Genomic DNA, 23,608 nt, shown 5'->3' with positions numbered 1-23,608 from the left:
GCTCCCTTATCCAACCCCCATATCCACCCATATCCCAAACTTCCCTAATATTATAAAGCATACCACCATCTTCCCAGTCACCAGGTTTACAACCTTAGTGTTTTCTTTAACTCCCCACTCTTCCTCACCCGATATATATAATTAGTAAGAAATCTTGTCATTTGTACTTCCATGATATCTCTTTCAAGTCTTCTCTTCACTTTATATGGACATTGCCCTAGTACAGTTTCTCATCATGTCTAAGCTGGACCATCACCATAGTCTCCTGAATGATGCCCCCATCTCAAGTGTATCCACTCTTGAAATTTTCCTCCACACTTGTCTCTTTAGTATAGGTCAGACATTGTCATTCCTTTACTCAATAAATTCCTGTAGCTCCCAATTGACTCTAGGATCAAATATATTTTCTTTCCCTAATCCTTTTTCAATGTCAGTTTGTTGCATGTTATAATGTCCATAATGAATCCTAGAGTAGTAGATACATATACTTTATATATAAATAAATAAATATTCAAAATTAGTCTCTGCTATGGTTTTTTTTCTGAAGGGGTGAAAGATCAAAAAGTTTGGAGACAACTGCCTTAGGGAGCAAAAGTTAGACATGATGCCATGCAGGGTGGCAGAGACTGGGAGAAATAGGAAGGGCATTACATGGGAATGCTCACTGCCATCAGCTGAAAGCTGCTGACTACTGTAGGCATAATGAAGAGCTACCCTCTAAGTGATGGCCACAGGAACTGTGTATTCAAAGAGGGGAAACAAGAAGAACCTGAAACCAAATAAAGGCCAAACCTGCTAGGAACCCTGCTCAAGTCATGAACTGTGATGAAGGTCCCTGGAGAGGGCTGCTTCTAGGTGAGTCATTGTCATTTTCCATGAGTTCTCTTATTTATTTCATTTGGCCTGTAAATAGACCTTTTCATTCTGGGAGTTTATGAATCATGTCCAACAAAACCCAACAAAAGAAGTTGTTTGTGAAAAAAAACTGGACACTGTTAGAGAATGTAGTTCCCAGAAACTATAGAAGTGAGAAATATCCCCCTCCCCTCATCCAGTAAATACGCAGGCCCCTTTTGCCATGTGAAAGCATCTGACACACGACTTGGAGTTTATGAAGTGAAGCCCAAATCTTTTTTCTGCCATATCACACTCTGGGTTTATATTGAGCTTGTAATTCAACAAAACCTACAGATATTTTTCATTCAAATTGTTATTTAACCAAACAACTCCAATTCTGTACTTGTATAGTTGATTTTTTAAAAATGTAAGTGTAAGACTTTATATTTAAGACTATTAAATTTTATCTCATTATAGTCAGCCTATTATTACAGTCTGCCAAGATCTTTTTTTTTAATGTTAGCTATCCATCCCAGCTTTATGTCATCTGTAAATGTGATAAGCATGCCTTCTATGCCTTCACTGATATTATAGACTGAATAGCAGAGGATTATGCACAGATCTCTCAGTGAGTCTGCTAAAGATGGCCAGGTTGACATTGATCCATTAATGGCTACTCTTTGGTTCTTGTCACTCAACCAATTGCAAATTCAACTAACTATACTAATATCTAGTGTATAGATCCCCATCTTTTCAACAAAATCACCTATGACAAATGTTTTGATAAAATTAGGGTATATTGCATTTTTACCTTTTACCTGACCTCTAAAACCTGCAATAAAAGGGATATGAAGTTAGTTTGGAATGACTTGTTCTTGATGAACCGAGGCTAGCTCAAAGTGATCACTGCTTTTAATCCCCTTATAAAGGACCACAAGCAAGCTCTTTAATAATACAGTCTAGAGCTGTGTCACAAATTGAAGTTAAGGTCACTAATATTGAATGGCATTTGGGGATATTCTTTAAATCCAGATGAGTCAGGATACACACATGCATTTTCTCATAATCAATCCTGTCTGAAATACTGGGCACACAAGGCATGGTTTCCTGTGTTACTGCATTCCCTATCCCAAAATTGAAGAAGGAAAAAGGTGAAAAGGAGAAAACATAAGTGTATTTCTAGTACTGGTATGCTGGATTGCACAGCGGCTTGCAGGAACCAGTTGCTAAATTTTCAGTTTAAGCATTTATACCTTGAAATCATCAAATACTACCAAATCAGGGCTTGATTTGTTGTTTTATTGATTGTTGGGCTTAAGAAAATGATGGAAAATATTATTAATGCAAATTAAATTTTGTGTCCTGCATGGATATTTTGCAGGGGGGCAGGGGGGAGTTAGTTGTTAAACATTTATCAGCACATCTCTGGTTTCTAGTGTGCATTTCCCAACAGAACATTTTTTTAAATTTTCACCTTGTTTTGAAAAAAAAATTGTACAGCCTAACTTTTTTATCTGAAAAAGCCTTCATTTTCCTCATCTGTAAAATTAGGGGTTTACTAGAGGATAGCCATGATCACTTACAATGTTATTGGAATTCTGTTAATCAATGAACTGAGTGTAAAGGTTTTCATTAGTAAACAACCAGCTGCTTTAAGCTTGGTTGCCACATGCACTTTTCCATTCCCCTCATTGAGCATGGGAACAGAGGCAGTATGGTAAAACAGGGGGAAAACAATAAACCAGACCATGATACTATCCATTTGATATTGGCTGGGCCCCAATTTCTTCTTTTGTAAAATGAAGAGAATGAATTAGATGCTGCATAAATTCCCTTCTGGCTCTAAATCTATGATTCTATTGTCAAGTACTGAAATAAATCAAACTCATAAGTAGAAGAATAAAGCATCTTTAATGAATATATCAGGGTTGAAAACAAATCCTGGGGAATAGCCCATAAGGAGACTTACAGGAAAGGTTCTTATACATTTAGAAAAACATATTGGGTAGCCAGGGCTGATCCTGAGATGCCAACCAACTTTGGCAATCTGAGCAAGAAAAAACCAATTCATTCCAACCATTTTGCCCTTCATGCTGTAAGGACATCCAAAGCTACTTTGGAAGCTTATCTGGCTCAAGTTAGCTTTGTTTATAAGGAAAGGTCCCAGGTGGGGGCTTAGGGCTCAACTCAGTCTAATGGAGAGTAAATATCTTAAGAGCAGGGATTCACATCCATTATTGGAATTCTGTCATTATATTAACAATTTTTCTGTCATTATGAAGCCACTTTTCCTCTCTGAACTCCATTTTCCTCTTCTGTACAATGAAAGAGACCAGATGACCTATGAGACACCTTCCAGCTCTACATTTAAGATTATGATAACCTTGTAGCTAATGTCTGAGGTAACCTCATATCCTGGGATCAGAAAAAAGTCCTGAACTATTCACTTCAGGGTTGGTCCTATGGGGGAGGAATTTGACTGATCCCCGTCCTGTCTCTATCTTCTATAGGATAGAGCTATTTTCTATAACGTCCCATATTTAATTAAATCCCAACAGACAGTCCTTCACTGCAATACACACACACACACACACACACACACACACACACACACACACACACACACAATCCACCCCTCCCCCCTCCCCCCCCCACTCAGCATACAAAGGTACTACCGGAGAACAACGATGCCTACCCCTCTCTAAGCATATTCTACTTTGTCAAGGTCCTCATTAAAATGATGCTCCCAGAACTGAATTCAGAATTTTACATGTGGTCTAACTAAGGCAATGTGTGGTGAAACTCTCACCTCCTTCCTTCTAGAAGTTATACCTTTATTGAGGCATAGTGGATAGAGTATTGGGCCTGGAGTCAGGAAAACCTGAGTTCAAATTTTGTCTCAGACATTTTATTAGTTTTGTGACTTGGGCAAGTCACTTAACTTTGCATGAGTTGCCACAATTGCAAAATGGGGATAGCAGCACCTTTCCTTCTCCTGTCCCTATTAATATAGCATAACATCATGTTAACTTTTGGCTTCTGTGTCATACAGTTGGTTCACATTCAGATAGTACTCCATTAAAGATCCCCTGGGTCTTTTTATTTTTTTTTAAATGACTTTTTTTTGGGGAACACTGCTATAGGAAAACCACATGAGAAAATTTCCTCTGCCATTGTAGCTTGGGACCTTTTTTGGAGCCTACCCATAAAATGTTTCCTGGAGCCCAGAAAGGTTAAGTTACTTGCCCAGGGTTACATAGCCAGTATGTGCCAAAGGTGAGATATTTGAACCTACAGTTTCTTGATTTGAATGCCAACTCTATATCCACCATGCCACTTTCCCTCAGATATTTTGCATGTATTATCTGGCTATGTGGCTATATAATCACCTTGTGATTGTAAAATTGATTTGAATATATATGTATACATATACATGCATATATACACACATATATTATATATACACATATATACTATGTACATATATATGCCTTTATATGTATATATAAAATTATATATACATAAAATATAAATGTGTGTGTGAATATATATATATATATATTCCGTACAATTGCACAACCATTGTTTAAGTACCTTCTATGTTCTGGACACAGATGAAAAATCATAGTGTATAGAGTTGGAAGAAACCTTAGAGATCATCTCATCCAGAAGGAGGATCAATCTGGGCTTTTCCCCAGCACTCTGAATTTAGAGGGCAAAAATCCATTAATACAAGCACTCCAGGCAGCTAAAAACAATTAGCTCAGCACTTACTTAGTGAGGATAAATAGTATAAATCTGAAGTTACAAGGTGTTTCCAACTGCGAACCATTATATATGCTCAATGGAATTTTTCTTAAGCATTTATATTCACATAATTATTTATAAAGTTTATTTTTTTTAGCTAGTTATACCAAGGTGCCAAAATTTATGGTTATAGGTGAGAGGTATTCCAACCTCTTCACTTTACTGAGGAGACTAAAAACCAGGGAGGTTAAGTTACTTACTTGCTTGTTTAAGACTACACAGATTATAAGTAACAGTGATGACATTCAATTTGCTTCCAAATCCAGTGTCCTTTCTACAGAGAGCACTGTATTGCTCTGTGAGTCTAGGATTACAAATGTTCATATTTTCCTATAACTTTCATTAAAATGTAGCATGGTATAGTGGAAGCCTACACTATGAGTCAGCACTCTAGACTCTGACCAAAATGCACTGTGTCCTTGGGAAAGTCATTTTCCTCTGTGCTTCAGCTTTCTCATCTGTAGAATGAGGATCCTGCATTTCTTATCTGTAGAATGAGGATGGAGTCCCTCCACAATTTCTTTTCTTTCTTTTTTTTTTTTTTTGTGGGCAATGGGGGTTAAGTGACTCGCTGAGGGTCACACAGCTAGCAAGTGTCTGAGGCCGGATTTGAACTCAGGTACTCCTGAATCCAAGGCCGGTGCTTTATCCACTTCGCCACCTAGCCGCCCCCTCCACAATTTCTAACAGGCTGTGATTTTAAAGAGGAAATATTAAAAACATGCCTGCTATTATGTGTACTCCAATCTTTTCAAAAGGATTTAGGGTTCTGTTTCATTTAGGAACTCAGCTCTCCTTGAAGGTAAATATTTCTATTTGATACAGAGCACTGAGGGAAGTTATTTGCTGGATAGAAGCTACCAAAAAGTTAGTTTTTAATTTTCATGTCCTAAATAGGGGATGTTTAGACGGATTTGTTTTTGTGGTGGCAATTGTCCATATGCAAGAAAAGATGACAGTTATGTTTGCGTATGATATTGAGTCAATTTCACATTTACTAGTTTAGCCTTTGGGGACATCAAAAGAATAATACAGTATCTCAAAATCTAAACTATATTTCAAGTTTCATAGTGACATCTAGTGGGAAAAACAAGCAATATCCTACATAGTTTTAAAATGGTAAAAACTTCAATAGGAAAAGCTTTTATTCAGAGGTTATAACACAAGTGATTTAGGACTTTGCTTATAGTGTAAACTCTATTTCATAAATCTCTATTGAAGATCAGTATACTAACAAATCAGGAAAAGCCGGCTTGGAAGGTTTATAGGAATCTTTCAGGTTTTCTTTAGTGTTTTTGTGAAACTAGTGAAGGTAAAGTTGTTGGGCTTATTGTGGAAAATGTCCAGATGTGTTGGCCATTTAATTGGACTCAGGCAACTTAGTATATATTCTTATCTTTGGATATCATAGTGTGTGTGTGTGTGTGTGTGTGTGTGTGTGTGTGTGTGTGTGTGTGTGTGAGAGAGAGAGAGAGAGAGAGAGAGAGAGAGAGAGAGAGAGCAAGAGAGAGAGAAAAGGAGGGAGAGAAAGAAAGGGGTGGAGTAGGTCTTACTTACCTTCTGCTTTACCTTCTATATGCCCCAGTAATGGAGAAGCTACATTTTTTTTTTTCAAATCTGTGAAGGAGGTCAAGAAAAATATGTCCTTTTTAATTAGTGAGCTTCATCCTAAGTCCTTCTGAGAGTTAAGTGACTTGCCGAGGGTCGCACAGCTAAAAAGTGACAAGTGCCTGAGTCTGGATTTGAACTCAGGTCTTCCTGAATCCAGGGCAGGTGCTTTATCCACTGTACCACCTAGCTGCCCCAAATGATATTTTTTCAGACTATTGTAGGATACTAGGCACTTAATACCTATACCTGTTTAATAAAGGCTTTTAAAATTGGTTTGAATTTAATTGGATAAATATTTGTTGATGAATTTGCCTCCTTTGGATCTAAAATTCGACCTTCCAAACACATTTTTGGGGTACTTGACTTAGGAAGAAGAATCACTTTTGTCTGTATTTCTACCTTTCAAAATACTTTCTTTTTAGGTTAAGAGTCAGAATGGTGTAATTGATAGACTAGTCTAGAAGCCAGGAAGATCTGGGTTCAAGAATTACCTCTGAAACATGCTAATTGTGTGACTTTGGGCATATCAGTTAACTTTTGAGTGCCCTTGACAACTCTCCTAAATTATTAGCTATATAAAAGGGGACCACATTTATTGCTTCAGAGTTATATTGGATCATTGTTTTTCTGAAGATAACCATGTGCTTCCCAGCAGATCATCTTACACTAATGCTGTTATTTTGTATACAGTACATTTCTCTCTGCTTCAGTTCATGTGGCTCTTTCCAGGTTTTTCTGATAGCATCCTGTTCATCATAATTTTTATATAGTACCTTGAACTTGACAGAGAATTTTCGTCACAATAGCCCAGCAGAGTAGGTACCATACATTGTTTTGTTGTTGTTGTTGTTGTTGTTGCAGGGCAATGGGGGTTAAGTGACTTGCCCAGGGTCACATAGCTAGTAAGTGTCAAGTGTCTGAGGCTGGATTTGAACTCAGGTACTTCTGAATTCAGGGCCAGTGCTTTATCCACTGCGCCACCTAGCTGCCCTAGGTACCATACATTTTGACATTGTAGTCAATCATCATAACTATTTCCCTCCATCCCATTCCCTTCCAATTATATTTACTCTGTTGTCTATCTTATTTTGCCCTAATCCTCCTCAAGAGTGTTTTGCTACTGACTGCCCCCTCCCCTGCTCTATCCTCCCTTCTTTCACCCTTCCCTCCTTATCCTCTTCCCCTTCTACTTTCCTGTAGGGTTAAATAGATTACTCTTCCCAATTGACTGTGTGTGTTATTCCCTCCTTGAGCCCACTCTGATGAGGTTAAGGTCTTTGAGCTAATTCTGTGTTCTAAATTTTTCTTCCTACCTCCCTCCTCAATAATGCCTATGAAATCAAGCAATTCAACATATGTCATACATGTGGTGTTACGCAGAACATCTTCACCTTCCTCAAAAGTGTTTTTCTTTTTATAGCTCCCTCCCCAAAACTTCCCTTCCCTGCTTCCCCTCTTCTCCCCACCCCCTACCTCCTTCTCCTCCCACTTTCCCTCAGGGCAAAAATATATTACTATACCTACTTGAATATGTATGTTATTCCCTCTTTGAGCCAATTCTAATGATAGTGAGGTTCCCTTCCTCCCCCTTTCCTTCCCCCTCTTCCCCTCCCCTCCATAGGCTTTTTTCTTGTTTCTTCCATGTGAGCTATCTCTCCCCATTCCACCTCTCCCCTCCCCATCCCCCCAGTCTATTCCTCCTACACTTCACCCCTATTTTAAAGATGTCATCATGGGTTCTTCATTCTTTCCTGGGACTTCATGCTGGGAAAATGTCCAGAGCAGCAAAACTCACAGAAGAATGTGCTGAAATCATCTTCTGACCAAGAACGACTTGGAAGGTCAGAAGGAGGGAGCAGATGTAGTAGTATTGGAGTCAAGCCCAACCTCACAGTCACCCTGACAAAGATCCAGTCCCAGGAAAGCCTCACCAGAGAAGGAGATCCCCAGAGACTCTGAATCAGCGGCAGGGCCAGTGTTGTCTGGAACTAAGCTCAGAGTCTGGTGAGTGGGTTGAGCCCTGGGCAGGGGGGAGATTACAGGGGTCTATGCTGGTGCTAAGGCAGAACTTGGATTTTATACTCCTGCTGAGAAGGAGGAGGTAGGCTCTAGTAGCAGTGGCCCAGGTGGGGAGGGGCACAGGCTCCTTGGAGCTAACAACCACAATACACAAAGCTGGTTGATTAGCAAGTTGGTCTGGGGTCATCTATGGACCAGGGAACAGGCCAGGTGAATGAAGAACCTGATGCTCCTTAAATCATACCACCTAGGACTTCTTAAGCTTGGGATACTGCAGCCTGGAAACAGAGCCCCACTTTAAGGAGCTAAAAGTCAAGTAAAAGAAAGGCAAGATGAGCAGACAAAGAAAGGTGAGGACCATAGAAAGTTTCTTCAGTAACAAAGAAGACCAAGGGGCACTCTCAGAGGAAGATATCAACATCAGGGCCCCTATATCTAAAGCTTCCAAGAAAAATATGAATTGGTCTCAGGCCATAGAGGCACTCAAAAAGGACTTTGAAGATAAAGTTAGAGAGGTAGAGGAAAAAATGGAAAGAGAAATGAAGGTGATGCAGGAAAGACATGAGAAAAATGGCAACAGCTTGAAAAGTCAAATTGGCCAAATGGAAAAAGAGGTGCAAAAGCTCTCTAATGAAAATAATTGCCTAAGAATTAGGATTGAACAAATGGAAACAAGTGACTTTATAAGAAACCAAGACACAATAAAGCAAATCCAAATGAATAAAAAAAATAGAAGGCAATGTGAAATATTTTCTGGGAAAAACTGCTGAACTGGAAAATAGGTCCAGGAGAGATAATTTGAAAATTATTGGTCTACCTGAAAACCATGATCAAGGAAAGAGCTTAGACATCATCTTCCAAGATATTCTCAGGGAAAATTGCCCTGAAATTCTAGAAGAAGAAGCTAAAATAGAAATTGAAAGAATCCACTGATCACTTCCAGAAAGAGGTCCCAAAAGGAAAATTCCTTGGAATATTATAGCCAAATTCCAGAGCTCTCAGGTCAAGGAGAAAATATTGCAAGCTGCCACAAAGAAAGAATTCAAGTACTGTGGAGCCCCAGTCAGGATAGCACAAGATCTAGCAGCTTCTACATTAAAGGACAGGAGGGCATGGAATATGATATTCCAAAGGGCAAAGGAAATGGGATTACAATCAAGAATCACCTACCCAGCAAAAGTCAGCATAATCTTTCAGTGTAAAAAATGGGACTTTAATGAAAAAGAAGACTTTCAGATATTTGTGATGAAAAGACCTGAACTGAATGGCAAATTTGACTTTCAAATACAAAACCCTAGAGAACCATAAAAAAATTGGAGCTGGGGGACATACCTGGGGTCGTACAGTGGACGACTGTCTTGTGTCTAAGGCTGGGTTTTGGCTGGGATCCCCCTGGGTCCAGGGGTGGTGCTTTGTCCACTGTGTCACTTAGCTAGGTGATGACATCTTTAGGGTTAAATTGAGGGGTGAAGGGAATTCACTGGGCAAGGGGGAAGGGTAGAATTGAAATCCTACATGAAAGTAACAGGAAAAGGCTTATGGAATGGGGGAAGAGATGGGAGAGGAACAGGGCAGTAAATGAATTTTACACTCATCAGAAAAGGCTCAAAGACCTTAAATTCATTAGAGCTGCCTCAAGGTTGGACTAACAGACACACCCAACTGGGTGGAGTAATCTATTTAATCTGGGCAGTAAATGAGCCTAACACTCATCAGAATTGACTCTCAAAGACTTCAATCTCATTAGAATTGGCTCAAAGAGGGAATAATGTACACACTCAGTTGGGTGGAGTAATCTCTCTAACCCTGCAGTAACCTCTCTAACCCTCTCTAATCCTCACCTAACCCTGAAAATAGGAGGGGAAGGGTATAAAGAGAGAGGGGTAAAAGAAGGAAGGGCAGAGTGGGGGAGGGGACAGACAGAAGCAAATCCCTTTTGAAGAGTGATAGGATGAAAGAAGATGGATAATAGAATAAATATCATGGGGAAGGGAATAGGATGGAAGGGAAACTGTTAGCAATAGTAATCATGAAAAAGAGAAAAGGGGAAAAGTCGTACAAAAAATGTTTCTAGCAACTCTTGGTGGCGGCTAAGAATTGAGAATCAAGGGAATGTCCATCAATTGAGGAATGATGGAAAAACCTGTGCTATATGATTGTAGTGGAATGGTCTTGTGCTACAGGAAATGACAAACAGGATGAACCCTGAAAAACCTGGAAAGACTAATGAATATCGATGTATAGTGAAGTGAGCAGAGCTGGGAGGACATTGAGCATAGTGACAGCAGTATTGTTCAATGAGCAATTGTGAATGACTTAACTACTCTTAGCAGTGCAATGATGCAAGACAATCCCAACAAATTAATGAGGAAGCTTACTATACACCCCTATAGAAAGAACTGATAAAAAGAAAAGTTGTGGATTGTACACATATAACCTGGTTGTAATCTTGTGGAGGGGGGAGGAAAGGGAGGGAGGGAAGGAGAAAAATTTGGAACTCTAAATCTTATGAAAATGAATCTTGAAAAGTCCCCTTACATATAACTGGAAAATAAAATAAATGTTTGTTGCTGAAAAAAAAAAAAAAGATGTCATCATGGGTTAGCTCGGTGGCACCAGCCCTCGTCCCAGGAGGCCCAGAGCCCAAGACACCAGATAATCCACTCTCTTTGCTCCACAAAGGATAAGTATACACAAAAATAAATGCTTTACAAATACCATCCCTTCATATTCAGTTCAGACCTGTGTCCTCTGTGTATTCCTTACTGAAAAAGTTCTTATGAGTTGGAAGTATTATTTTCTCATGTATGACTATAAACAGTTTAACTTTTTAATGTCCCTCATGATTTCTTTTCCATGTTTACCTTTTTATGATTCTCCAGGGTCTTGTTTTTGAAAGTCAAATTTTCTATTCAGTTCAGGTCTTTTCATCACAAATGTCTGAAAGTCCTCTTTTTCATTGAAGTCCCATTTTTTCCTCTGAAAGATTATACAAGTTTTTCTGGGTACGTGATTCTTGGCTGTAGTCCCAGTTCCTTTGCCCTCTGGAATATATTCCATGTCCTCTGGTCCTTTAATGTAGAAGTTGCTACATCTTACTTTATCCTTATTGGAGCTCCACAGTATTTGAATTCCTTTTTCCTAGATGATTCCTATATTTTCTCTTTGACCTGGGAGTTCTGGAATTTGGCTATAATATTCCTTGAGGTTTTGCTTTTGGGATCTCTTTCAGGTGATTGGTGAATTCTTTCAATTTCTATTTTGCCTTCTGCTTCTACAATATCAGGACAATTTTCCCTCACAATCTCTTGGGGGATGGCGTCTAAGCTCTTGGTTTGGTCATGGTTTTCAGGTAGTCCAATAATTTTCAAATTATCTCTCCTGGATTTATTTTCCAGATCAGCTGTTTTTCCAAGGAAATATTTCACATTGCCCTCTATTTTTTCATTCAATTGGATTTGCTTTACCGTGTCTTGGTTTCTCATAAGGTGACTGGCTTCCATTTGTTTAATACTAATTCTTAGGCAATTATTTTCATCTGACAGTTTTTTAATCTCCTTTTCCATTTGGCTTTTCAAGCTGTTGACTTTTTTCTCATAACTCTCCTGCATCTCTCGCATTTCTCTTTCCATTCTTTCTTCCCTCTCTCTACATCTTCCTTCTACCTCTCCTACTTTCTCTTTAAAGTCCCTTTTGAGAGCTTCCATGGCCTGAGACCAGTTCATATTTTTCTTGGAAGCTTTGGATGTAGGGGCCCTGTGGTTGATTTCCTCATCTGATGGTTCCCCTTGATCTTCCTTGTCACTGAAGAAGCTTTCTGTAATTCTGAACTTTCTTTGCTTGCTCATATTTTACTTGACTTTAAACTCTACACTGGGGGGCCCTGTTTTTCAGTTCCACTACTGTTCCCAGCTTCAGAGGGTCTCAGGTCTTTTGGTTTGAGGGAGGGCAGGTTTTTCTCTTGTCTGACCTGTTCTCTGGTCTGAAGATAACTGCAAGCCTACTTACTAAACAACCAACCAGCAAAGCTTTCTGTGGTTCTTAGCTTTGATGAGCCTGAGCCCTTCCCCAACCTGGGCCTCCCCCTGCTCAGGATTTCTTACTTGTTCCCTGCTGGGGAGGGATAGCTGAATTCCTCCCTATGTCCCATTATTACCCCTGCAGTTCTTCCCCAGCCAGCTGTTCAGCCCTCTTACCAGATCGCATGCTCAGTTCTAGAAGAAGTTGGTGCTGTAGCTGATTCAGAGGCTCTGGGGTAAATTCCTCTGGTGGCATGGATGGCGTCTCTGTTGGCATGATTGTGGGGTTGGACTTTACTCATGGCCCCCTGTAGTCTATCTATAGCTGGAGAATAATATTGGTCTGTATTTTTGTGTGTTTTTCTGCTCCACAGGTTCTTTTATTGCTGTTTTTGGGGTGATTATATCAGGAGCTCTGGGTGTTTAATGTCTTTCCTCCGCCATCTTGGCTCAGCTTTCCCACATTTATTGCTATCAGGAGTTCCCTCAAATTGTAGTTCCCTGTATCAATAAAACCACAGGTCCATCTCCTTTCCCTTTTCTTCTTCATGTTTTAGTGAAAGGAGACCTTAATGGGAATTCAGAAGACCTAAGTTCAAGTTTAAGTTCTAATATTTATCAATGGGGTAACTTTGGACTAGACAATGAACTTTTCTGTCCAATTGGAATATTAATACAATCATAACCTGCTTCAGGTTATTTAGAGGAAGAAATTAGATAAGAAACATAGTATCAAAGATTTAGAGGCAGAAGGAATTTTTGAAGTCATGCACTCTAATACCTTCCTTTTAGAGATGGTATGTGTGATACAAAGAGCTTAAAATGGTTACCATAGGTCACATGGTAAGTGAAGCAACAAATCTGTGCTGTTTCATGTTATAGATTTAGTGTCAATTTATTGCCAAAGTGTTAAGAATACAGGAGATAGATGCCTGCTGGTTTCAGGTAGAAATCATCTCAATATTTCCTCCTTAATTTATGAATTTCCCCTGACCCAGACTGAGTTTGGGACTGAGTGATAAGTTAATTCCTCACATCCCATGGGATTGTGGGAGAGGGGTGGCAGCAGCCACAGAAGGCTAAAGTGGAAGTAGCTAGATGAAGCTGCAAGAGGAAAACCACAGTGAATAAGCACCATAGAAGTAGAAATGGGACCAGGAGCCAGACATTACTGATGAGGGTACCACCTTAGGACCACAGGAGTGTTGAAAGCCATTTAAACAGCAAGATCCAAAATAGGAAATTTTCTCCCCTTTACCTTCCTTTCTACAGAAAAGCCATGAGCAACATTTGGGGGACATATCTCTGCTTTCTAAAAGCTTCTTTATCTTTTGGTTTCTTTTGTCTCAAAATGGTCATTGAGATAGGATAACAGTTAACCATTTTGTTGCTAATCTTTGTATATCATTGCTCAAATGTGGTTAAAATGGGATGGGCAAATTGATCTGGAAAGAGATTGATTTTTTTCTTGGTTTTTTCCTCCCCTCCCTTCATCTTCCTTTTTTTACCCTTTCCCTTCCCCCCCTTTCTCCTTCCTTACTCTTTCCTTCCTTACTCTTTCCTTCCTTCCTTCCTTCCTTCCTTCCTTCCTTCCTTCCTTCCTTCCTTCCTTCCTTCCTTCCTTCCCTCCCTCCTTCCTTCCTTCCTTCTTGCCTGCCAGCAACCTACTAGGTAGGGACTCATAACTGAAAAGGAGAATTATTTATTTTTTAAATTATTATTTTAAGAACTTCCACACCAAAGAGAAAAAATGTATATGGGTATTCTCCCCTAGGGTAGCAATGTCATAAGTATTTGGATGTGAGGCAATGGCTTAAGCTTAGGCAGGCCTTTGAAATTTCCCTTCTCATTGTTTCCCAAGGTCTGGTTTGAAAGGAAAATCACTACTTTAGGGAGTGACATTGAGGAGATAAGGTAATGGCTGGGAGGGGAAGTTATCCTAGCTGCCCCAAGAGGAATAGCTCTGCCCACATAAGGGTGGGGATAAATATTGTTGTCATTCCTTCTCAAAGAGGACCATGACATCAGGGTGATGTCATGACTTGTACTGAATTGGATTTAAGTGAGGGAGGGCTGTGCAAGGTCACCCACCTCCCTTTGTCCTCCAGAGCCATCTGGGTCCAGTGGCAAGATATACATCTGAGTGACTGGAGATGGCCTTGCATATTTAAGACAATTGGGGTTAAGTGACTTTCCCAGGGTCTCACAGCTAGTGTCTGAGGTGAGATTTGAACTCAGGTCCTCCTAACTTCATGGCCAGTGCTCTATCCACTGTGTCACCTAGCTGACCCAGAGCTAAATAAGAGGCAGTGACAACTGTTAGTATGACAGGATGTTTATAGATTTAGTTCTAGAATGAGGGTGTATGTATTGCGACTTCCTCTTTCAAATTAAGATACTGATGCCCAGTATAGTTAAGCTACCTCCACAAGGTCACACAAGGAGTAAACAGCAGAACTGGAGTTTGAACCTAGTGTCACTGATGCTTTTTCATCTGGAAGAGTAATCATTAAAAGACAATGGTATATAATAAATGCTTAATAATACAGAAGGGCTCCTTCATCTTTTATTTAATCAATCAACAAGTATTTAGGAAGTAAGTACTATGGGGTGGGTACTGTGCTAGGTTTTGGGGATAAAAGTACGAAGAAAGAAATAAGCATTATTTGCAAGGGGCTTATATTCTAATGGGAGGCAAGTACATATACAAGTATATAGCAAACAAATATCAAGAAATAAAAAAGCTAGTTCTTGCTTAACGAAAGTGAATGTAAGTGATCCTTTCCTCAGAATTCACATTCACCTTTTGTTGCAGGGCTTTGTGCTCACTGCAAGAGTGGCTTCAGTTCCTAGCCTCCCCCTCACCCCCTGCACTGCTGCTGCTACAGCTACAGCTGCCTGCCTATGGAGAGCCAGAGCCTGGCCAGAGGAGTCAAATTTGGGTAATGAGAATTTGCATAAAGCAAGAACTGTCAACAGTTAAAGACATGGTAGTTTTCAGAGGGGACACCTAGGAGGTTCAATGGATAGAGCTCCTGGCCAGGCTCAGGAAAACTTGAATTTAAATCTAGCCTCAGACACTTAATAGCCATATGACCCCCAAGTAAGTCACATAACTTCTGTTCACCTTAATCCATTGGAAAAAGAAATGGCAAACCACTCCTGTATCTTTGCCAAGAAAACCCCTATGGGATCAAAAAGAGTTGGAAATGGCTGAATGACTGAACAACAGCAACACATTTTCACAGGGAGGCCAATAGCAGTTGAGGGATCAGGAAAAGTACCAAGAAGGTACTTGAGCTGCTTCTTAAAAGAAGAGAGGGACTCTCTGAGGCAAGGAACAAGTGCATTAACTGCATGAGAGATGGTCATTACTAAGGGATATGGAATACTTTGTGTACATAATGGAATGAAAGGGGTTTAGCTAGATCTCTGAGTGTGAGAGGAGGAGTAATGCCCAGTGAGGCTCAAAAGCTAGATAGGAGACAGATGGTGAAAGGGTGTCATTCAAAGCCCTTTTTAGCATGCCCTAACCTTACCTTTACAATCTTCTTTCACCTTTCACTCTTCCCTTCCATGTACTCTGAGATCCAGTGACACAGATCACATGGTTTTGACACAGATAAAACACTCCATCTCCTTACTCTGGGCATTTTCACTGGCTGTCCCCCATGTGTGGAATATTCTCCTTCCTCATCTCTCTCTCCTGGCCTCCCTAGTTTCCATAGCATCCTGCTTTCTAATGGAAGTCTTTCACAATTTCTCTTAATTCTAACAATTTCCCTCTGTTGCTTATTTCCATTTTATCCTACATAAAGCTTGTTTGTACGTGTTTGTTTTCATGTTGTCTCCCCCATTTGACCATAAACACCTCTAGGGCAGGGACTTTCTTTTCCCTTCCTTGGTAAACCTAGCATGGTTTCTTGTAAAGTAGGTGCTTAAAGATACTTGTTGACTGGCTTAGAAGAGTTTATATTTTCAGTCTAGAGGTTAGGGGAAGCCACTAGAAACCTGTGCTTATAGAAAATGACTTTGATATCAGTACATAGTGTAGTTGTGAGGCAGAAAAACCTATTAGGAGACTTGAAATTATACATAGCAGAGGTGATGAGAGCCTGCTCTAATGGGATAGCAATGTGAGGAGAGAGAAGGGGTTAAATGCAAGAGAAGTTGTGGAAATAGAAATAAGGAGGTCTGGAAACTGATTGTGTGGGGTGTGAAAGAGAGTGAGGAATTGAGGGTAATTTCAAGGTTACCAACCTGTGAAGCTGGAAGATCGGCAGTGGCCTCAATAGAAATAGTAAAGGTAGGAAGAGAGGAGGGTTTGTGGGAAAAGAGAAGGAGTTCAGTTTTGGATAGTGTGGATTTGAAAGGCAACATGAGTTCATGCATATATGTTGTATTTACTCATATGTGTACATGTTGCCTCCTCTGGACAAATTGAGGAAAAAGATTGTGTCATTTTTGTCTTTATATGTTTTTCACCTAGCATGATCCCTGGCATGTTGTAGGCACTTGTTAAATGCTTGTTGATTGATTGAGTTTGGCTAAATAAGAGCAATTAACCTTTATGAGCTGATTCTGTTGGAAGTACCTTAATAAAGTCTTTATTCATGAAACCGAATGTGCTGATATTTCTTATGATACTTTAACAGCTGCAAATTCAATCTCAATTATACTACAACTGAGATTAAGATGGTGGTGGGTCCTGACACAATAATAACTAGCCTACAAGGATGTCCATCACTCTGAGACCTTATCAACTTTTAAAATAAATATAGAAATATCCCACCCCCACACTAACATATTAACATTTTCACACAGTGAACTACTGAATAAGTAAGCATACTAACATTTCCTTCTCTGCTTAATTTTAAATATTACAATAATTTCATTATGGGATACAAAAAAAAAACAAAACAAAAAAGGCATACAGTTAGAGAAGCTGAAGGGGAAACCACAAAGAACAGAGATATGGAAATAAAAGGGAGAGGTGTCAAGGAAAGAGGCAGGGCACGCCAACCCAACCGATGATCAATTAGTCAACACATTTATTAAGTACAGACTGTGTGGGAGTAAACAAGAATTTTAAAACATGGTTTATGCCCTAAAAGACCTTATACAGGAACACCTTGGTTTATTGTACTTTGCTTTATTGTGCTTCACAATATTTTTTTTACAGATTGAAGATTTGTGACAGGCTGACTTGGAGCAAGTCTTGAATGCCTTTTTTTCCCAAGAGCTTGGGCTCACATGGTGTCTCTCTGTCACAATTTGGTTAGTCTCACAATATTTCAAGCTTTTTCATTAGGATTATGTTTGTTAAGGTGAGATGTGATCAGTGATCTTTGATGTTGTTATCATAGTTTAGGGTGCCACAAACTGTGCTCTTTCAAGGTTGAACTTAAATCAACAAATGCTTTGTGTGTTTTGACTCTACTGAAAGACTCTCTTCCTTTTCCTAGGTCTTCCAATTCCCTGAGACACAACAATATTAAAATTAGGCCAATTAATAGCCCTACAATGGTCTCTAAGTGCTTAAGTGAAAGGAAGAACCAACCAATGAACAAAGTTCATATTTGTCTTACTTTTTAAAAATTACCACAGCCACCCCAGCCTTTAGCCAAGACCCTCCACCAGAAAAAAAGATTATGAGTCAATAAAGGCTCAGATGATAGCATATTTTAGCAATAAAACATTTTTTTTTGGTGTGGCAGTGAGTGTTAAGTAATTTGCCCAGCCAGTAACTCACACAGCCAGTAAGAGTTAAGTAACTCACACAGCCAGTAAGAGTCAAGTGTCTGAGGTCGGATTTTAACTCAGGTCCTCCTGAATCCAGGGTTGGTACTTTATCCCCTGTACCACCTAGCTGCCAATAAAACATATTTTAATTAAGGCATGCCCATTGCTTTTTTAGACATAATACTATTGCACACAATAAACAACCATAGAGTGTAACAACTTTTATATGCACTGGGAAACAATTTTAAAAAGTGTGACTTACTTTATTGTGGTGGTCTGGTGAAATTATTCAGTCATTTTGGAGAGTGATCTGGAATTATACCCAAAGAGTTATAAAACCACATATATACATACCCTTTGACCCAGAAATACCACTATTAGGTGTATTTCCCCAAGGTAACCAGAGAAAAAGGAAAAAAAATCCTATATGTTCTAAAATATTTATGGCAGCTCTCTGTGGTAGCAAGGACCTGGAAACTGAAGGAATACCCATCAATTGGGGAATGACTAATAAATTGTGGCATATGATTGTGAAGGAATATTACTTTGACATAAGAAATGTAAGACATGGAAAGACTTGACAGAAGTAGAAAAAAGAATATTGTTGAAAGTTATATTATTCAAAGAGTAAACATGAATGACTAAGCTATTCTGATTTATGTGAATATTCAAATCAACTGCAAAGAACTTATGATGGAAGATGCTATTTACCTCCAGAGAAAGAACTGTTATATGGAACTATGTATTGTATAGTTTTACTTATAAATTTGTGTTAAATTCTGTCTTTTTCTAGAGTGCGGTTGGGAGGGAGGAAGGAAACAGCTTGTAACTCAAATGAAACAATAATTAAATTAAATTACAATTTTCAAAATGCTGAACAAAGACATTTGTTTGGTATTTGATCCTGGAGGTAGTGGTGAACCCTTGGAATTTTTCGTATGGGTAGGTGGAGAGACAGACAAGGAAAATCACTTTGGCAGCTTAATGCAGGATGGATTATATGGGGAAGAATTAAGAAGGGAGAGTAATCAGAAGGGTACTGCAATAAACTAGTCATGATGCCTGCTTCAGAGTGGCAGCTGTGTGAGTGGAGAGAAAGGGATGCATGTTTTGGAGTTAGAAACCAAAAGACTAGGAAACAGATGCTTGTAATTGAGGAGTTGAGGTTTCAAGCCTGGGTAGCTAGGAAGATGATGATGCTTTTAATATCATCAGGGGAGTTATGTAGAATGAGGATTTGGGGGGAAAGATAATAAATTCTGTTTTAGACATGTTGAGTTTAAGATGTCAATGGGACATCAAATTAGAAATTTCTAAAAAGTTATTGGTATTGTGAGACTATAGCTCAGAAGAGATATTAAAACTAGATATGTAGAACTGGGAGTCACCTCTATAGAGAGGAAAAGTCAATCCATGGAAGCTGATGATATGCCAAGCAAGATATAGAAAGAGAAAAGAAGAAACCCAGGACATCCATAGGGTCACATATGGCCAGTGAGAGTAAGCTAGAAGAGAAAAGGGTAGAGACAATTTAAAACAAGGGGAATAGATTTGGAAAAGATGCCATAGGAAAAGAGTATGGTTCATTTAAGCACAGTAAATAGACAAATGTGCTTAGAGTAATGGATTTGTTTAAGCACATAAAGGAAGATAAGATTTTCAAGGTGGGAAACATGTTCCTTCAGCCTTATCTCCCACTATACCCTTACAGGTAGCAAAGTCCCAGTCAGTTAGATGACTTGATGTTCCTCAAATATATCTCCTATTTTCTCATCTTCAACTCTTTGCTCATGCTGTTCACATAGACTAGAATAACCTTCTCCAGGAGAATTTTCATGACCCAACACAAGAGCTAAATTTTCTAAGAACACTTCCAGGTAGCAATGATGTTTCTCTTTTCTGAATTTCTATGAAATTCTATCTTGATATGATATATCCCATTCAAACTTGTATTATATGAATTTTTGTACTTGTTTATCTCTAGTATATGAATGTAAATTTCTTAACAGCAGGGACTGTATTATCTTTTCAGACACCAACCCTCTTATCTTAGCTTCCACAAAGTGGTTAGTTGAATATGGGACAGAAGAAAGAACACTAGCACATGAGTCAGAAAACCTGGGTTAAAATCTTATTCCTTTTTTATTTACATTTTTTTCTTTTAATAATAATAATAGATGTGGAGCCAAGATGGCAGAGAGAAGCCAGCAAGCTGACTGAGCTCTCTTTCAGTTCACTCAAAAAGATCATTAAATCAAGCCTCTAAACAGATTCTGAAACTACAGAACCTACAAAAAACAGAGGGACAAGATCTTCCAACCTGAGGTAATTTAAAAGACTACAGGAAAGGTCGGTCTCACTCAGGCAGGGGGAAGTAGAGCACACTTCAGCACAGCACAGCCTGGAGAGGATTGGGTCAAGTCTGCGGGAAGCTTGAGGCCACAGAGGAGCAACTGAGGCCCCTTGACAGGCTGGTGGCACAACAGGCCAGTGGTGATATCCGCCAGCACCAGCTGAGAGGGCAGACAGATAGATAGGGGGCCACCCACAGGATGGTTACTACCAGGGCTGGCCATCCCAGTGCATGCCAGGAGCAAGCATAGGGAGAAAGCCCAGGGTAGTGAGAAATGCACAAGCCATAGAGGCCTCATAGTAGAAAGCCAGTAGCACAGCCCCTATCTCCCAGCACAAGAAGCTTGAAACAGTGACCCTGGGGCACAAGGACTAGACCTCAACTTAAAAAAAAAATAATAAGCTGGAATATGAGTAAGAAACAAAAAAGAGCTTTCACCATTGAGAGCTTCTGTGTCCACAGGGAAGAGCCAAACACAAACTCAGATGAGGACAATGCTCTCAAATTGCATACATGTGAAGCCTCAAGAGGGAAGATGAATTGGTCTCAAGACCAAAAAGCCTTCTTGGAAGAGCTCAAATAGGATTTTAAAAATCTATTGAGAGGTAGAAGAAATGGGGAGAGAAATGACAGCAACACAAGAAAATTATGAAAAAAGACTCAGCAGTTTGGAAAAGGAAGCAAAAAGATTGACTGAAGAAAACAATTCCTTAAAAAATTCATTTGGCCAAATGGAAAAGGAGGTGCATAATCTGACTGAAGAAAACAATGCCTTAAAAATTTGAATTGGACAGCTGGAAGAATGAGACACTAGGAATAAGTCAAACAGAATCAAAAGAAAGAAAAAATGGAAGATAATTTGAAATACCTCATTGGAAAGACAACTGACCTAAAAAACAGATCCAGGAGAGACAATTTGAGAATCATTGGACTTTGTGAAAGACATCATCAGAAAAAGACTCTAGAAACCATATTCTAGGAAATTATCAAGGACAACTTCCCTGATATTATAGAATCAGAGGATAAAATCATCATTGAAAGAATGTACCAACCACCTCCTGAAAGAGACCCCAAAAGGAAAACTCCAAGGAATATTGTAGCCAAATTCCAGAATTATCAGGTGGAGGAGAAAACACTCCAAGCAGCCAGAAAGAAGCAATTTAAATATCATGGAGCCATGATCAGTATTGCTCAGGACCAGGCAGCTTCAACATTAAAGGATAACAAGGCTTGGAATATAATATTCTGAAAGGCAAAGGAGCTTGGATTGAAGCCAAGAATCTATTACCCAGCAAAACTGAGTATTCTCTTTCAGGGGAAAAGATGGACATTCATTGAAATAGGGCACTTTCAAGGTTTCCTGATGAAAAGACCAGAACTGAATAAAAAATATGATCTTAATATACAATCCTCAAGAGAATTTTAAAAAGGTAAACAGTGGGGAAAAAAGTTATTCAATAAAGTTAAACTGTTTACATTCCTACATAGGAAAATACTAATTATAACTCTTGAGAACTGTATATATATTTAGGTAGAAAGAAGGATTATGCAGAGGGTATAAATATAAATTGCCTTTGATATGATCATATAAAGAAAATTAAGGGGTTAAAAAGGGAGTTTTGGGGGAGGAGAAGAAAGGAGAGTTAGAATGGGGTGAATTACATCACATGAAGAGGTGCAAAAACCCTAGAAACCTATTACAATGGAGGTAAATAAGGGAGGGGTGAACATTGTTTCAACCTTACTCTCACTAGATTTGATTCAAAGAGGGAATAACATACATGTTCATCTGGATAAAGAAACTTAGCATATTCTTTAGGGAAGTAAAAGGGAAAGGGGAAAATGGGGGACTGACAGAAGGGAGGCCAGAAACAGGGGAGAAAAGGGTAAAGAAAAGGGAGGGGCACTGATAAAAGGGAGGGCACATTGGAGGAGGCAGGGTAAGAAACAAAACATTGTTGAGGAGGAATAGGGTGAAAGAAGGGGGGGAAAGTACATAGGGGGTAAATAGAATGGAGGGAAATAGATAGTAATAATAACTGTGAATGTGAATGGCATAAACTCTGCCAAAAAAGGAAGGTGAATAGCAGAGTATATTAAAAACCAGAATCCTACAATATGCTGTTTGCAAGAAACACATTTGAAGCAGAGAGATACACACAGAGTAAAGGTAAAATGTTGGAGCAGAATATATTATGCTTCAGCTAAAGTCAAAAATGCAGGGGTAGCAATCCTTATCTCAGACAAAGCAAAGGCAAAAATAGATCTAGCTAAAAGACATAAGGAAGGAAACTACATCTTGCTAAAATGTATGATAGATAATCACATAATATCAATACTAAACATGTATGAGGCAAGTCGCATAGCATCCAAATTCCTAGAGAAGTTAAATGAGTTACAATAGGAAATAGACAGCAAAATTGTGCTAGTGGGGGATCTGAATCTTCCCCTCTCAGAATTAAATAAATGTAGCCACAAAATAAATAAGAAAGTAGTTAAAGATGTGAATAGAATGTTAGAAAAGTTAAACATGATAGATGTCTGGAGAAAACTGAATGGGGAGAGAAAGGAATATACCTTTTTCTCAGCAGTACAAGGCACATATTCAAAAATTGACCATGTATTAGGACACAAAAACCTCATAGTAAAAGATAGAAAGGCAGAAATAGTAAATGCATCCTTCTCAGATCATGATGCAATAAAAATTACATGTAATAAAGCATCATGGAAAGATAGACTGAAAATTAATTGGAAACTAAATAAAGAATCTAAAGAAATAGTGGGTCAACTGACAAATCATAGAAACAATCAATAACTTCATCCAAGACAATGACAATAATGAGACAACATGCCAAAATCTATAGAATGTAACCAAAGCAGTGCTTAGGGGAAATTGCATTATCTCTAAATGCTTACATCAATAAAAAAGAGAAAGAGGAGAACAATGAATTGGGCATGCAACTTAAAAGGGTAGAAAAAGAACAAATTAAAAATACCCAATTAAAAATTAAAGTAGAAATGCTGAAAATTAAAGGAGAAATTAATAAAATTTAAAGCAAGGAAACTGTAGAATTAATCAATAAAACTAAGAGCTGGTTTTATGAAAAAAACTATAAAATAGATAAACCATTGGTTAATTTGTTTTAAAAAGAAAGAAGAAAACCAAATTACCAGAATAAAAAATGAAAAGGGTGATTTTACCACCAATAAAGTAGAAATA

Source organism: Dromiciops gliroides, chromosome 3, assembly GCF_019393635.1.
Source record: "Dromiciops gliroides isolate mDroGli1 chromosome 3, mDroGli1.pri, whole genome shotgun sequence".
Taxonomy (NCBI): Eukaryota; Metazoa; Chordata; class Mammalia; order Microbiotheria; family Microbiotheriidae; genus Dromiciops; species Dromiciops gliroides.
The sequence above is the reverse complement of the archived record's forward strand: the minus strand, read 5'-3'. Positions refer to the sequence as shown.